Source organism: Sus scrofa, chromosome 14, assembly GCF_054392235.1.
Source record: "Sus scrofa isolate SSC_HxYL_T2T_F1_AM1 chromosome 14, Sscrofa_HxYL_maternal_Yorkshire_Landrace_v2.0, whole genome shotgun sequence".
Lineage (NCBI taxonomy): Eukaryota > Metazoa > Chordata > Mammalia > Artiodactyla > Suidae > Sus > Sus scrofa.
In genome coordinates this window covers 41,121,789-41,139,900 of record NC_139396.1, presented here as the reverse complement: position 1 = coordinate 41,139,900, position 18,112 = coordinate 41,121,789, and the positions used below count along the sequence as shown (strand labels likewise).

Here is an 18,112-nt window from a genome sequence, read left to right as displayed (position 1 = left end):
TAGACACACTTTACATCCCTTCCTTTTAAGGACGTCTCTTTTTCGAGACCTTCAAACATTCATCTTCTTTCTTGTTACCAGAAGAGGCATTTGCATTAACCCATGATTATACTAAAGTTGGAGCTCACAAACTTCTCACTACAATGTTGAAAATCACCAGGAGGCTGTAGCATAAAAACATTTCTTGTCAAATAATCCTTTGAGGTGATTAAAAAACATTTAAAAAAAATTAAATGGTAGTGATCCACAGTGTTCTGCCAATTTGAGGCGATATTTTTTAAAGTAGAATAATATTACTAATTCCACAGCAAAAGAAAAAAGAGAAATTTTGTTGTCAGCTCATTACTGTAAAAAAATTGTGTACACAATGCAGAAAATCAAAAAAAACTCTGAAATCTGGTAAATATTCTTCCATAATTTTTATGCAAATGAAAAAAAGGTACACTTTATGTGGGGTCATATTTTCTTTTATTTACATATATTTTTTGATAATCTATCATAGACATGCTTCTGTAGCAATATAGAAATATCTTTTTTTTTTTTTTGTCTTTTTAGGGTTGCACCCATGGCATATGGAATTTCCCAGCTAGGGGTCAAATTAGAGCTGTAGCTGCCAGCCTCCACCATAGCCACAGCAACTTGGGATCCGAACATATCCTCATGGGTACTAGTTGGGTTGGTTACTTCTGATTCACAATGGAAACTCCTAAATATCTATTTTATGCATTTAAATTCTGCATAGTAATCCATTGTATGTAAACATCATGATTTATTCCAACTGAGAGAAAAGTTGGTTGTTTCTGATTCTTAGCTTTTTTAAAAAAAGAGTGTCATAAATATTAATTTATATATATATATTTTATCTTTTTTTCTTTTGCCCTTATCCTTTGGATGAATTCCCAGGAATTGAATTTACGGATCAAAGGGTATGCAAATTAACAAACTTGATATGTAGTGCTAATTTGCCCTCTAGAAATTTTGTGCCAGTATTCTAACATGATGTAAGGATATCTATTCCCACACACTCTTTAGCACTTGATATTAACCATTAAATTTTGTCAAAATGGCAAAAATTGATAACTCAGTTTTGTTTTCATTTGTATTTCTTTGACTATTACTGATGTTGGGTGTATTTCTTTTGAGTAATGTCTATTTGCAGTTGTATGAATTGTCTATATTTTTTCTCACTGTTCTAATGGAGGTGTATGCCATTATCTTATTTATTTCTAAGATCTCTTTGCATATTATGGCTCTTAAATCATTACCTTATCTGTTGCCACTATTCTTTCCACATTGTTGATTGTTAACTTTGTTATTAAAATATGGAAATCTTGGAGTTCCTGTGGTGGCTCAGTGGTTAAGGAATCTGACTAAGAACCATGAGGTTGCAGGTTTGATCCCTGGCCTTGCTCAGTGTTTTAAGGATCCAGTGTTGCTGTGAGCTGTGGTGTGTGTTGCAGATGCAGCTTGGATCCGGAGTTGCTGTGGCTGTGGCGTAGGCCGGCGACTACAGGTTCGATTAGACCCCTAGCCTGGGAAGCTCCCTATGCTGAGGGAGTGGCCCTAGAAAAGGCAAAAAGACAATAAATAAATTAATTAATTAAATATGGAAATCTTTATAAAAAATTTTTAGATTTTTTTATTAAAGTATATTTGATTTACAATGTCATGCCAATTTCTGCTGTATAGCAAAATGACCCAGTCATACATATATGTATATACATTTCCTTTCTTATATTATCTTCCATTATGGTTTATCACAGGATATTAAGTAGAGTTCCCTGTGCTATACAGTAGGACCTTGCTGTTTATCCATTCTATCTGTATATACTAGTTTGCATCTGCTAACCCCAAACTCCTAATCTTTCCCTCCCCACTCACCCTCCCGCCTGGAAACTACAAGTCTGTTCTCTATATTTGTGAGTCTATTTCTGTTTTGTAGATAGGTTCATTTGTGCCAAAATATGGCAATCTTTACATTCAATTTTTAATATATCTGGGATTTATTTTGGTGTAGTATAGGAATATAGCCTACTTTCTGCCCAAATGGTTCAGTTTTCCCAGCATCATTTATTGAATAATTCATGATGCTAGATCGATTATAGCAATGCATGAGTGTGCTCCCTCCTTCCTGTGTCCAAGCTCTCCGTTAGTGCCTCCTCCTCCACTGACTCTTGGGTATCTGACTTGCTCTGGCCAACAGGACAATAGCAAACATGATGCAAGCAGAGATTTAAAAAGTGCTTGAGCATCAAGGTGCACCCGCTTGCTGCTCCTGGAACTTGCAGGACGGGCTTGCTAGATGATGGGATGCATGGCCCAGTCTCCCCTGTTCCTGCCAGTGACTCTATTTTTTTGCTTTTTAGGGCCGAACCTGAGGCACATGGAGGTTCCCCAGGCTAGGGGTCGAATTGAAGCTGCAGCTGCTGGCCTACGCCACAGCCACAGCAACACCAGATCTGTGGCAATGCTGGATCCTTAACCCACTGAGCAAGGCCAGGGATCAAAGCTGAAACCTCATGATTCCTAGTGGGATTTGTTTTGGCTGCACCGAGACAGAAACTCCCCTCCCAGTGACTCTTGAGTCACATGAGTGAGATCATTCAAAGCCTGTCAGCTCTAGCTGACCACAGACCCAGGAGCAAACCCAGACTGAAAGAATCACCCAGCTCGCTCCTGCCCAAATTGCCAAACCACCGAATTGTGAACTAAGTAAATGGTTCATCTTTTAATCTAGCATTTTTGGGTAGTGTGTTTCTAAACAAAAGATAACTGGTATCCATCATTCGCATACTGATCTCTCACTCTCTCTTTTTTTTTTTTTTTTTGCTTTTTAGGGCTGCACCTGCAGCATATGGAAATTCCCAGGCCAGGCTAGGAGTCTTTTTGGAGCTACAGTTGCTGGCCAATGCCACAGCCACAGCAACGCCAGATCCAGGCTGGGTCTGCAACCTACACCATGCCAGATTCTTAATCCACTGAGCTGGGCCAGGGATTGAACCCAAGTCCTCATGGATACTAGCTGGGCTCCTTACTACTCAGCCACAATGGGAACTCCCCCATAGTGATTTGAATATCACACTTTTCGTGCATTAAATTCCCATTTCCACGTGTATCTGTTTCTGAGCTCCTTGTTCTGTTTCTTTGATTTGTTTGCTGCTTCTTCTGCTAACTTCACATTTTTAAAGCTATTGTAAGTTTGATTAGGCCCAATTTTTTTGTTTGTTTGTTTTTATTTCTATTGCTTTGGGAGACTGACCTAGGAAAACACTGGTATGATTTATGTCAGAGAATGTTTTGCCCAATGTCCTCTTCTAGGAGTTTTAGGATGTCATGTCTTATATTTAAGTCTTTAAGTCATTTTAACTTTATTTTTGTGCATGGTGAGATGGTGTGTTCTAGTTTCATTGATTCATATGCAGCTGTCCAATTTTCCAAGCACCACTTGCTGAAGAGACTATCTTTTCTTTATTATATATTCTTGCCTCCTTTGTTGAAGATTAATTGACTGTGGGTGTGTAGGTTTATTTCTGGGCTCTCTATTATGTTCTACTTACTGATCAATATGCCTGTTTTTGTACCATCACCACATTGTTTTGATTACTGTAGCTTTGTAGCTTTATCTGAAGTCTGAGTGAGTTATGCCTCCTGCTTTCTGCCCCCCCCCCCCCACCACAGTAAAGGAAACCATAAAAAACCGACATCAAACAAACAAAAAACCCAAAAAGACTGCCTATGGAATGGGAGAAAATATTGGCAAACAATTCAACTGACAGAGGCCTAATCTTCAAAATACACAAAGAGCTCATATAACTTAACAACAAAGAAAACAACCGAATCAAAAAATGGGCAGAAGACCTAAATACATTATTTCTCCAAAGAAAACATACAGATGGCCAGTAGGCACGTGAAAAGATGCTCGACATCACTAACAATTAGAGAAATGCAAATTAAAATTACAATGAGGTACCACCTCACACCAGTCAGAAGGGCCACCATCAAAAAGTCTACCAATAACAAATGCTGGAGAGGGTATGGAGAAAAGGGAACCCTCCTTCATTGTAAGTGGAAATGTAAATTGCTGTACAACCACTATGGGAAACAGTATGGAGGCACCTCAGAAAACTGAATATAGAACTATCAGCAATCCCATTTCTGGGCATATATCTTGACAAAACTACAATTAAAAAAGATACGTGCACCCCTACGTTCATTGCAGCACTATTCACAATAGCCAAGACATGGAAACAAGCTAAATGTCCACTGACAGAGGAATGGATTAAGAAGATGTGGTACATATACATAATGGAATGCTACTCAGCCGTAAAAAGAACAAAATAATGCCATTTGTAGCAACATGGATGGAACTAGAGATTCTCATACTAAGTGGAGCAAGTCAGAAAGAAAAAGACATACCATATGAAATCACCTATATGTGGAATGTAAAATATGGCACAAACGAACCTATCTACAGAAAAGAAACAAACTCATGGACTTGGAGAACAGACTTGTGGTTGTCAAGGGGTGGGGGGAGAGAGTGGGATGGACTGGGAGTTTGGGGTTAGTAGATGCAAACCATTACATTTAGAATGGATAAGCAATGGGGTCCTACTGTACAGTACAGGGAACTATATCCAATTTCCTGGGATAGACCATGATAGAAAAGAATATAAAAAAAGAATGTATATATGTGTATAACTGGGTCACTTTTCTGTACAGCAGAAATTAGCACAACATTGAACTCAAATACACTTTAACAAAAAAAAATTTTTTTAAGAAAAACATAAAGCTATTGTAGCTTTGTGGCATGCTTTACTATTTGGTAGGTTATTTTCTTCCCACCACCATGATTTGTCTTTTTTATTTAGCAGAAACTTATCAAATTCTCCCCCCCAAAAAAGTCTTGCTAGGATTTTACTTTTAATTGCATTCATTTTTTTGTAGCATTTTAAATTTTCAGTGCAGAACTTTGTGCAGTCTCTTATCTACTTTTCTGTCCTTCAACCAAATTTGACAGTCTTCTTCATGAAGGCCTCAAACGACTTATTGTTATATTTATTACCTATCATATCAGCTAGTGTTCAACCAGAGACGCAGAGCTGGTAGGAGGTATATGTTAAAGGATGTGTTATAAAAAATTGGTTAGTGGGATTACAGAGGCCAGCCCAAATCTGTAAGGCTGTCAAGAAGGGCAGGAGGAAGGTCTCCTGGGCTGTGGGTACTGCTACAGCTGGAACACAGGTGGAATTCCTCCTCCTCCTGGGAAGCCTCAGTGCTTTTTTTTTTTTTTTCTTTTTTGCTAGGGATCAAATCAGAGCTGCTGCTGCTGCTGTTTACACCACATCCAGGGCAATAGCAGATCTGAGCCACACCTGTGACCCACGCTGCAACTTGTGGCAATGCCAGATTCTTAACCCAGTGAGCACTGTCAGGGATTGAACCTGTCTCCTCATGCACACTATGTCAGGTCCTTAACCCACTGAATCACAATGGGAACCCCTTTATTTTAAGGCTTCAAACAGACTGAATGAGGCCCACCTGGATTACTTAAAATAATCTCCCTTATTTTAAAATTAACTGAATAATGAATACATGATTTTCCACATGTTTACAAATGCCTTCAAATTAGTATTTTATTTAATACTGGGGATATTTAAAAAAATTTAAATTAAAGTCTAGTTGATTTACAATGTTCTGTCAGTTTCTGCTGTATAGCAAAATGATAATACTGGGAATATTTATTTTCCCAAGCTGACATATTAAAAAAAACACCATAATATTTATACTAGTGATTTTTTTGTTCTAGGGTTTTCATCATATTTTCTGTTAATTGATTTTCAGTAGAAAACCAAGTGATTAAAAAATTGTATCTTATACCTCTGTGCTTTTATTATGCTTAATAGACTTTTTTTTCCTGTTTTTCAAACACAAATATTTTCATTTTCTACAATCTTTTGTTGTCTTCTTATTTCATTGGTCAGAACTTCAGAAAAATCTTAAAAGATGATAAGTAAGACCTCTGCTTCTGTGGACCTTAAGGGCATTATGCGAAGTGCAAAAGTCAGACAGAGAAAGACAAGTACTGTGTGGTCTCACCTATATGTGGAATCTAAAAAAACAAATGCAAACTAATCAAAAAAGGGATCAGATTAGCAGTTACCAGAAGTTGTGGGGCGTGGCGGGGGGGTGGGGATTAGAGGAAGGTGGTCAAAAGGTCAAAAGGTACAAAAAGTCAGAAGTAAGTTCTTGGGATGTGATGCACAGCCCTGTGGCATGTTTGAAAACTGTTAAGAGAGGAGCTCCTTAGAGTCCTGGTTAGGAGGGAAAAGACATTTTTTAATCTATGTGATACAATGGAAGCAACTAAAGCTACTGTGGGAATGGCTTCTCAATTTATGTCAAGTTATTATGTAATTTACTCAGGGCTGCAAGTCCGTTACACTCAGTAAAACTGGAAACAAATGACCAGTGACCACTGTTTCAACACAATGACCCAAAGCACAGCACTAGGAGACAAGCTGGACATACTTGATTACTTTAGCTCAAAAAACAAACAAACAAACAAACAAACAAAAAAACCTCTGAGGGTAGACTAAAACAAAAAAAACAAACAAAAAAAGACTTCTGAGTCTGGGAGTTTCAGACTAAGTCATCAGATCCACCCTCTCTCTTTCTGAAGACCCCCTGTCCCCATCCCAAATCTGCGTAAAGTGTAAAAACATCCAGAAACCTTCCAACAGCTCAGGAGATGGCAAAGTATTAGGAACCCGGAGTCTGGGAGTGTTCTGGGATCAGGGAGAGACAGCTATGTGGGGCTCTGCTCCAGGAGCCCCTGGGGCAGAGGCTGTAATCCAGGCCCTGCCAAGGTTGGGTGCTTAGCAAGCCAGCCTTCACTGGCCTGGCTCTTCCAGACCCTGGCCTGGTGAAGAGAATCAGATAGAATCCCATCCCTCTGTGGATTCTGACCCAGTTTCCAGCAATCTCTGGGCCAGCAAAATGCTAAGCCTTACGTGGGCTGAGGTGACCCAGAACACCAGTGCCTCGGGTGCTTGGCAAAAGCAATTCGGTAAACATTCTCTTTGAGAGTAGAAGAGAAATTATTCCTGCAAATGATTTTTCAAGTAAAATAACCAGCATACAATCAAGAAAAGACCCAGTAAGATGACTCCATGAACGGGAACCAGTGGTTATTACCAAAGGCAGAAACAAGCAGGCTAAGAGTCCAGGTAACAAGAATTATTGGGCAGAGGGTGACAGAGATCTTCCCGTTTTGTTCCTGCTTTGGAAGAAAATTACTTTGGTGTCTCACTATTCATTAAAACATTTGCTACTTTTACCAAGATAGGGTGCTTCCTTTTCTTAATTTGTTAAGATTAAAAAAAGAAAAAAAATCAGGAATTCCTGCTGTGGTACAATGGGATTCGTTGTCTCTGAAACTCTGGGACGAAGTTTTGATCCCCAGCCCCACACAGTGGGTTGATGGATCTGGCACTGCCACAACGGCATAGATCCAAATCTGATCCCTAGCCCAGTAACTCTATATGCCACGGGGTGCCCCCCCCAAAAAAATCAGTAATGGGGGAGTTCCTGCTGTGGTGCAACAATACAGGTTTGATCCCCAGCCTGGCACAGTGGGTTAAGGATCTGGTGTGGCCATAGCTGTGGCTTGAATCTGATCCCTGGCCCAGCAACTCCATACACACAGGGTGGCCAAAAAAGACAATAATAATAATTAAAAAAATCCATAACGGATACTAAATCATATCAAATCTCTTTTCACTGTTTATGCTTTGATTGTGAATTCAGTCATGAACTTTGTGGCTTTCCCAACAATAAACCATTATTGCATTTCTTCAATGAACCCTAACTGGTGTTAGTGTGTTTTTAAAAGTATACTTCTGATTTTGTTTAGTATTTTAATCTTTATACTCATAAGTGAGACTGGTGTGTGCTTTGTTTGTTTTTTTGAGCCATCTGTCAAATTTGGGTATTGAGAACATAAAGAGAATTGGAAAATTCCTGCACAAAACTTGTATGTTATGTATTTGTGTTTTACCTCGTCAGACTTACTAAGGATTGTCTGTTCTATTGGTCTGTTTTAGATTCTGCTACTTTTGGTTTATAATTGTAGGCGATTTTGAGCATCTTGGCAATAGTATTTGCTTTATTGTGAGCTGATTTCATCCTTAATGTAACATTTTTGGTTAGTTTGTTCATCATAGTCACAGATTTTGAAGAGATTTTCACATAGTAAGGAAATTAACTCTTTCCATTATGTGTGACAAATATTTCCCCTGGTTTTACATTTTACTTTGTTTATTGCTTTTTTCCTACACAAACCTACAATTTTAAATCAATTTTATCAATTTTATCCTATGTTTTATGCTTTGCTTAGGAAAGCCTTCATTCCGATTATTTTTAAAAGTGCCATATTTTCCCTCTTTTATCATTTCATTTTTTTGGTGTTTGAATTGATGGTCTGTTTGGGATTTATTTTGAAGTAAAGGATAAGAAAGGACTCAATTCTTCCCCCAAGACGGCTATAACAAACTGTGAAACATGATTCAAGGAATCTTTTTGCCTCAATTGATTTGAAATACTGCTTTTTATTCTCATTTTTATTTTGATAGATATCATGACTTTCTGGTCTATTCTATTGCTTTATCTTGTCATTACCAATACTGAACACTGTCACATTCTCTAGATTTAAAATATAGTTACTTTACTTTCCTGGGGCTTATGATCCTGACTTTGTCATTACGTTTATTTCTACTTTGTTTCATTCTGGTTTTATACAATATTTAAAAATAGTTTTGTGATAATCTTCATGGCTTCATACAAAATTAACTTTTATAATATTACATAATTAATTGAAAAAAACATATGTGTGCTGATGAAAATCTCCATAAATAGCTTTGAGTAAAAAATGACAGCTAAATTGTTCATAGCTTCTATTTCCTTATTTGTGTGTGTATTTTCAAAGTGCTCAAATTCTGAGAAAGGTGTGTTAGAATCTCCAAATACAATGGTGGATGTGTCATTCACTAGTCTACCAGCTTTTCAATTCAATGCAGTTGTCACTTGGTGCAAATGTGTTTATGACATATACTTTGTAGGTTGTTAACTCTTAACTTTCCTTTAATCCAGTTAATTCTTTTTGAAGTGTACCAGACATTGATATAGTAACTTCTGCTTTCCTTCTGCATTAGTTTGGGATATTTTTGTCTCTTCCCTATATGAATATGTCCATCTCATTTGATTTAGGCAAGTCCTATAAACATCGCTGACTTTGCTGTGTTTAATGAAGGCCTTTACTTGATCCATACTTAGTTTTCTTTTTTCTTTCTCTCTTTCTTTCTTTTTAGGGCTGCACCTGTGGCATATAGAAGTGGCTAGGGGTAGGATTGGAGCTGCAGTGGCCGGCCTACACCGCAGCCACAGCAAGGTGGGATCTGAGCCACATCTATGACCTACACTGTAGCTCACAGCAATGATGGATCCTTACCCCACTGAGTGGGGGCCAGGGATTGAACCTGTGTCCTCATGGATACTAATTTGTTGGGTCCGTTACTGCTGAGCCTCAGTGGGAGCTCCCATACTTGGTTTTCAAAGCCAGTTATGGGGCTCGTCTTCCCAGGGCTGGGGTGTTCAGTGTGGCCTGGAATCCCTTCCTCTAAGGAGGAGTCCAAGGTGTGACATCCCCTCCCGTTTCGGATCACCTGGGGAGGTAGGTCCTGCCTGGCTCACATCTGCCCCTCCCACCTGGCTTGGTGGTTTTCTCTTTATATACTTGGTTGTAGTGAAGTAAGTTTTAACTACAGAAACAACCCCAAGGCTGGAGAGGCAGCAGCACACCTGACAGCAGCTTGCCTGACAACAGCTTTGCTTCCCACATATTACTCTTCTTGTAATCTTGTAGCAACTATGTACCTTATGTCCTTGCTAGCAGCCCTATTAACCCTGCTCCAAACATTGTTTATCAGCTTTGCTTTTGTAATCTTGTTTGCTCAGCTTCTTAGGCAGGAACTCTGTCTGCTCCAGGAAAGGGGTGGGCCAGGGGTGCTTGCACGGAAAAAACAAGACCGGAAGTCTGTATTGCATAAAAGGTACCCAGAACAAAGACCTGGTGCTCAGACTCTGGAGATACGCCTCTGAACCTGCACAGGTGCTGGATAAACCTAGCTATTCGGCATCTCTGACTGCCATTTGTCTCTTTCCACTGCCACGGTTTCTGCAACAGTGGTAGAGCTGTTCACCTGGCCTTCAGGTTGTTCTGTGTGTGGTTGTGGTTTTGTAGTGTCCACGGTTGGCAGTGAGCTCACAAGTCTTCCTCCTCCACCATCTCCAGTGCTATTAATCATCGTCATTCTTGATCACATTTATTATCCTGTTGTATATTCTTCTCAGTGTCTGTCATGATCTGATATTCTCATCTTTATTTATATTGTGCTGATTGTTTTCCCCCTTTCGCCAGAATATAAACTCCACGAGGGCAGAGACCTTCTCTATTTTATTCACTGTGTGTCTTTGACTCTACAATAGTGCCTGGTACATAGGAGGGGTTGAGTGAAGGGAGAAAAACATAAAATAGCAGAAGCTGCTTTTCCTCATTCTAGGATTTCCAAAAGATTTTCCGTTCCTGTTCTTGTTGTGGTTCAGCAGTTTAAGAACCTGACGTTGTCTCTATGAGGACACAGGGTTGATCCCTGGCCTCGCTCATTGGGTTAAGAATTTGGCATTGGTGTGAGCTGCGGTTTAGGTTATAGATGAGGCTAAGATCTGGCTATGGCTGTGGCTGGCAGTTGCAGCCCCAATTTGATCCCTAGCTTGGGAACTTCCATGTGCTGTGGTAAAAAGGAAAAAAAAAAAAAAAAAAAAAAAAAAAAAAAAGATTTTCCATGGGATCAATTCTCTTTCCTCTATTTAACTTTCCAACCTCCTACAACTTCCTCCATTCTTCTGGTCTACCTCAAGGCCTTGGTGAGGAGTAAAGTAACTGCGCGCACACACACACACACACACACACACACAAACACACACACACACACACACACACACACACACACAATCTCACATTTCTGAGAGGGCAAATTCATATACTGAGTGAAGTTAAGGGAGCCCTGGTGCAGCGAGAGCTGAAAAGGTTCAGCTGACTCTGTCAAGTTCAGAACATGTCTAGAGTATTAGGTAGAACTGCCACTCTCCGTTTCACATTATTTAAATTATCTGAAATATGATCCAATTCTTATTTCTCTTTACTGCCTGGTCACAGCCAGAGAGTACTGAATGCGTCTTTTGTTGTTTCTCTGAACATGACTCAACAGGTATCAAGATAATATTGTAAATGGATCTGTTTTTGTTAGGGATTTAGTTAATATGATTTGCTTTGACCAATATAACCAGACTATGGCAATGGAAGTTCCCTGCAGAAATCTAATATTAAAATTTAGGCCACTTTCTTCAGCTATTTGTCTGGAACATGTGGTTAAGACGGGAAACTTGGATCCCCACATTGATGTTTTTGCTTTACCACAACTTAGTCTTCTTTAAAGGACCAGAGTTGAGGTGACAAGCTGTTATGACTAAGGTTTTGCAATGAGGGTGCTTTTTCTATTGGTTCAGGGCAGGTGTGCTGTAATTTTGTTGAATGCATGCAGGGATGACTATAAATAAAGACAAAAAGGAATTCAAACAAATTCTGAGTTATGCTTTACTTTTCTGTAATTGAATCTTTCTGGAATGATTAGGGGGTCTCACTGAAGAAACTGAAGAAAGAGAGGAAAATTCTTGTGCTTTTGGGTAAATACAAACAATGACTTTATGATGAATTTCTGTAAAATTCTCATCATTTGCAATTGGTTCACTATAAAACCAAGTTGTCATGGAGGTTGCTGGGCAAGAAATGACAAAGTCAGTAGTAGTTACCAATATGATTCACAGCATCCCCAGCTCTCGTCCTCTAGGCTTGGGCTAGAATCATGTTTCCCGGGGCTCTTGTGATGCTGTGGTCCTATGTGCCTGCTTGTGGACAATGAGTTGGAAGCAGAAATGATAATGACACATGTCATGGTTAAGCCGGAGCATTTTATCAGTGATGCGAGACCCCCCCCCCCCCCAGAGCTCCCTTCCTTCTGGCACCATTACTAGGAGCATTCCTGGAAAGGGTGCCAGGGTGGTAGGGGGTGCCTGGGTGAGGGCAGAGAAATGGCCTTGCATGGGTCAGGAATTGGGAATGGGAAATAAGCCTTTCTTGTCTAAGATACTGAGATGTGGGCAGTCTGTTAGCTCAGCCTAAACCAGCCCATCCTGACGGATACATGGAATTTAAATAAGCAGTTCTAAGCAGGGACATGGCTTCCTTCCTTGCTTTGATGCTATGTCCCAACCCTTTGCTCTGTTCCTTACAGCCACCCTCCAACAGCTTTTGGGTTTTATGTTAGCATTCTTCTTGACTCTTACTGCCTTGCCCAGCTGATGGGCTCAAATAAAGTACAACTTTTTAGTACTAAGTTTTCAAGCCTGGTCTGTCTCCTTATCTCTCATTCCTCTCATCATTTCTTCATTAATGAAAAAAAAATGTTGAGCATTTCTCTGAGCCAGTGTTAACACCTGGATAATACGGCAAAGAAAAAAATCACAGAGATTGTATTCTAGTTGGAAAGATAAAAAGTAATCAAATAATTAATCATAAAAATAGGTGTAATATTATCATTGTTGATTATCTGTTTTAGATATAGTAGTATGCATATGTTATTCCCAAACTCCTAATTTATCCCTCCCCTACTTTTCCCTTTGGTAATCATAAGTTTGTTTTCTATATCTGTGAGTCTATTTCTGTTTTGTAAATAAGCTCATTTATACCTTTTTTCTTTTTTTTTAGATTCCACATATCAGTGATACCATGATATTTGTCTTTCTCTGTCTGGCTTACTTCACTTATTATGATAATCTCTATGTCCAAGCATGTTGCTGCAAATGGCATCATTCCATTCTTTTTCATGGCTGAGTAATATTCCATTGTATATATGTCTTTATCCATTCCTCTATTGATGGACATTTAGGTTGTTTCCATGTCTTGGCTGTTGTAAATAGTGCGGCAATGAACACTGGGATATATGTATGTTTTTGAATTAGACTCTTCATCTTTTCTTGATATACGCTCAGGAGTAGGATTACTAGATCATATAGTACCACAATTTTTAGTTTTTTAAAGGAACTTCCATACTATTCTCCATAGTGGCTGCACACGAGGCTGTTAGTTTAAAACAATGACCCTGGGATTTATCCATCCATCCAAATCAGGGCTCACTCTGGAAATTTATGTATTTATTCCAGTGATGTTGGGCTGTTGTCAAAAACATGCCTGGGATACTTCTTTTGAAATTACAGATGGAGTCTTGCAGCATGTAATTTCCAATAATCTCAAAGGTGGTGTGAAGCAGTTATGTTAGCAAGTAGAACATTTGCTGAATTTACTCTTGTTTTTCTGCTGTTCAGTTTGTGACACCAAACCAGATGTACAGTCAAAATGTGTTTCTGGCACTCAGCTGTAGCTTCACAAGATGATATTTCTTTGCAAAATAAGTTGTAATAAGAGTGAACTATATGTGGCAAGAATGTTGTTGGTTCAGAGATTTTAGCTCTTCGGGCTTTGAATGCACCATTCACTCCCACCCCAGCTACCTGCCCAGCAAGGTAAAAACTTTAAAAAAAGTGTTCTTGGAATAAGTTTTATGGGAACATATACCTGCCAATTCATAGTATTGTATTTACATTAGCTACCAATTTTGTTGGCAAAGGAAATCACAGAGTTATGAGGCAATGTTAATTCAGATTCAACTCTTATTTGACTGTGCTAAGAGATGCTTATTGAATTAATGACACATTGAAATTCTGACATCAGAAAAAAATGACACTTAAGCTAATGGTCCTTGCTTGGTAGTCTAAATTTTAAAAGCCATCATGTTGATTCTTGGCACCATGGTGCTCTTTTTTCATCCTATGTTGTGACACCATAGAAGGTGTCCATTTTTCTTGAGTCTGCAGCAATGTTAGTTGGGCTAAAATAAACAGCAGGCTGAAAATCATGGACATTTCCCAAATAGCCCAAACTCCCCCCCACCCCAAAAAATAAGCACCATCAAAACAAAGCAACTGCCCTAATGACTATCAGAATTTCTAAAAAGCTGGACTCCTGTTCTTAGATTCCTTGGAGTCATAAGAGCTGTATTTGTGCCTTTCCCACACTGAAAACCATAAGAGTAAATGGTTCTCGCTGAGACATCCAAGAAATATGCATGGACCACGTATGTAGTCATGCAATGTGATGCAGACCTTCTGTGGGGCGGGGCAGGGAGGAAGGGCTCCAGGTTCCTGCAGCCCTACCTGCTTTTCTGAGAGGACCCAGGGTTTAGGGGTAGGTGGTCCCTGCAGGCACCTGAGCCCCAGTGCCCCAACTCCTTCATCTTCTCCAGGGAATGACGGGAGAGGCAATAATGGATGGCTCGCACTGTCAGAACATTAAAATGGAACGCTGTGGTCCTACTGCTGCTCCAAAAGGGTGAGGTACATGAGACAACTTGGAAGGCCACCTCCCAAATCCTGCTGATATCACCACAGCCATTGCAGGGCAGAAAAGTGTGATTTTCTTTTTTCTTTTTACAGCTGCACTCCCAGTATATGGAAGTTTCCAGGCTAGTGGTGGAATCAGAGCTGTAGCTGCTGGCCTATACCACAGCCACAGCAACGCCAGAGCCGTGTCTGCAAACTACACCACAGTTAACAGCAACGCCAAATCTTTAACCCACTGAGTGAGGCCAGAGATTGAACTGGTGTCCTCATGGATACTAGTCAGGTTCTTAACCCGCTGAGCCACAATGGGAACTCTGAAAAAAATGTGACTTTCTAAAGCACACCCTCTGTAACATGCGACTGCCTCCTGGAAACAACAGGTAATTTCTCCTAGGTTAGGTGCACAGTGCTGACTTTCTGTGTTTTGCATACAATTGCTAGAGTGGACAGAGAAAAGGATGAGATGTTAGTTTTCCTGCTCTTCCTTGCTAGGAAATAGCACCCAAAGGTCTTGGGAGTAATAGCAGTAACCCTCCGTGACTGGCTTTGCAGACCTGAGCACAGGAAGGTGGCAGAGTGGGTCTCTGTCGTGGGTGCTGCAGGACCCCAAGCCTGAGTCTCTCCTGGGCCTTGCTTGGGGCAAACAGCCATTTTTTTGTGGGTGGAGAGCAGGCCCTCACAGAAGGGAGAGCTGGGTTGTGTCTGTGGAGGGGAGACGGGACATCAAGGTGTGTCCTTCCCCTGGAGCCTGGACCCAGTGGGAGGTTTGAAGTCGATGCCTTTCCAGAAGATCTGAGCCCTGGTCCTTGTAGCCCCACAGAGACTAAGCACTGGGCATGTCTCTCCACTCATGGGAGAGTGAGGTACTTTCCCCCACCCAACTGCACAAAACCACCCCTGCTCCCTCAGAACTGGAGTCACCTCATTCTTGGATGGTGTCATCTAGCTTCAGTTCCAAGGGGTCTGAGCCCTTCACTGCACCCCTCTTGTGATCGGCAGTGACCCAGGAGGCCTGTGGTTGGGTCCTGCAAAGATTTTTTCCTTCCAACTTAAAGTTAAAATGTAAAGGACAGCAAGAGGTAGACAAAGATTAATTTAATACAAGCCTAGTGCACAGAGCTATGCTACTCAGAGCTTTGCCATCTGGGGTCTCGGGAAATGAGATTTAGATGGTCTCTTACAAACTGCAGTTCACCTTCAAAGAGGCCAAATGCTATTTCCTGTCAATTTTCTTAATTATCTGTCAAGCACAATTCCTGTTCTTTCTGCTGAGAAACAATTCTGCTAGGGAGGCCACCGGGCAGGATGGCCCAGCATCTCTACCAGCAGAGTGGACAGAGTGGCTAAAATCAGGGTCTAATCTTAGAATAAAATACCTGTGGAGCAACTGTGCTCTCCTTCAGAAACCGTACTGCTTCAGAGGCCTTCACTGGGTTTCCAGATCCAAGCTCCCTCCCCGAGATGTCCCACCGTACAGTGGACAGTCTATCCAGCTGTGCAGGAGCTGGGAGTCGCAGAGCCTGGAGGACAACAGTCAGCTGCAGGGTAAGAAGATGTACGAACACAGTAAACAAGATGACGGAGAACCCGGTCCACCCGGAGCTCAGCCTGAGAATCCTGCTGCAAATTCCCCGGGGACAGCCATGCTCTTGCAAAGGCGCTCATTTCAGTCTTGGGATTTGGAGTTTGTGTTCTCGCATGCACCCTCATGTTCATTGCAGCACTATTCACAATAGCCAAGACATGGAAACAACCCAAATGTCATCAACAGATGATTGGATTAGGAAGATGTGGTATATATACACAATGGAATACTACTCAGTCATAAAAAGAACAACATAATGCCATTTGCAGCAACATGGATGGAACTAGAGACTCTCATACTGAGTGAAATGAGTCAGAAAGAGAAAGACAAATACCATATTATATCACTTATAACTGAAATCTAATATACAGCACAAATGAACATTTCCACAGAAAAGAAAATCATGGACTTGGAGAATAGACTTGTGGCTGCCTGGGGGGAGAGGGAGGGAGTGGGAGGGATAGGGAGCGTGGGGTTATCGGATGCAAACTATTGCTCTTGGAACGGATTTACAATGAGATCCTGCTGTGTAGCATTGAGAACTATGTCTAGATACTTATATTGCAATAGAACAAAGGGAGGAAAAAAATGTATACATGTAACTTGGTCCCCATGCTGTACAGTGGAAAAAAAATATAATAAAAATAAAATAAAATAAAGCAGTAGAACTGAAAAAAAAAAAAAAAAAAAAAAGCACCACAGGAACAGGCCGCGTAGAAAACCAGGAGCAGGCTCAGGGCAAACATATCCTGGGGGGTGGGGAAGCTGGGACAAGATGGGAGAAGGACCAGCATCTTGAAGGATCCCTCCTGGGCACAGATGACTCCACAGGCCAGATGGGAATAAGCCACAATATCCCCCTGGTTCCATATCTCTCGCTGTGGGGAATTTCTGGGTTTTTCTCTGGGAGAACGGCAGATGGGTTTGGTACATTTCCCTGGATGACTCATTCCAGCTCCTCCTTGAGAGACCATAAGGTGAAAGGTATTAAGTCCTGCGCTTCACCCTCTCCTGATGGAGGGAGTAGAAAACCTCCTTCAGGCATATTCTCACCTGGATTTGCACCCTCGACTTGGATGCTGTGACCTCCGAAGGCATCAGACACCTGTTCCCTGTCAGCCCCTCGGGCCTTGGTGCCATGCTGCACTCAGACACACCCACCCTCCCTGTGGCTGGGGCTCCTTCGTCGGCAAAGCCTTCTGACCCACCGTTGGGCACGTGTGTGTTACTACTGCGCAGATTCGGAATTTGATTCTTTCTTGCTTTTGTTTTCCATGAGAACATGAGCAATTCTGAGTCTGGGACACATCTTTGGTGAATGTCCTTTGTGGTCACACAGACGTGGTGGGTCCCTTGGTGAGGATGGAGAGCAGGGCTGGGAATTTGGTGCTGGAAGAAGAAAAGGAGGAGGAACGCAGAAGGGCCAGACCCTCCACAGCTGCTCCCACTGCGCTGAGGAGATGCCTTTATACCTGCTCCCGAGTGGAAGGAACGTGGCATTGTTTCCACATCCTACAGCTGAAGGGTAAAAATGTCCCAGACACTATAAAACTTTTAGAGAAAAACATAGGCCAAACACTCTCTGACATAAACGACAGCAACATCTTCTCAGATCCACCTCTTAGAGTATTGACAATAAAAACAAAAATAAACAAATGGGAACTAATCAAACTGAAAAGCTTCTACACAGCAAAGGAAACCCTAAACAAAAAGACAACCCAAATAATGGGAGAAAATCTTTGCAAGTGCATCCACTGACAAGGGATTGATCTCCAAAATTTATAAACAACCTCTGCAGTTCCATACCAAAAAAACAAACAACCCCATCAAAAAATGTGCAGAAGATCTAAACAGACAGTTCTCCAAAGAAGAAAATGGGTGGCCAAAAAACACATGAAGAGATGTTCAACATCACTCATCATTAGAGAAATGCAAATCAAAACCACTATGACGTAC

General features: G+C 40.9%; 1 protein-coding gene across 3 annotated transcripts in view; it reads right to left on the bottom strand.

Moving 5' to 3' along the window:
- Positions 1-18,112, bottom strand: part of MFAP3L (microfibril associated protein 3 like) — a 190,748-nt gene that overhangs the window by 69,851 nt on the left and 102,785 nt on the right. The window contains exon 5 of one of the 3 annotated variants that reach the window (XR_014826568.1): positions 15,948-16,109. The exons of the other annotated variants lie outside the window; for them this stretch is intronic. The gene's annotated coding sequence lies outside the window, so the exon portion shown is untranslated. The remainder of the gene's footprint in view (positions 1-15,947; positions 16,110-18,112) is intronic. 3 annotated transcript variants of the gene reach the window in all.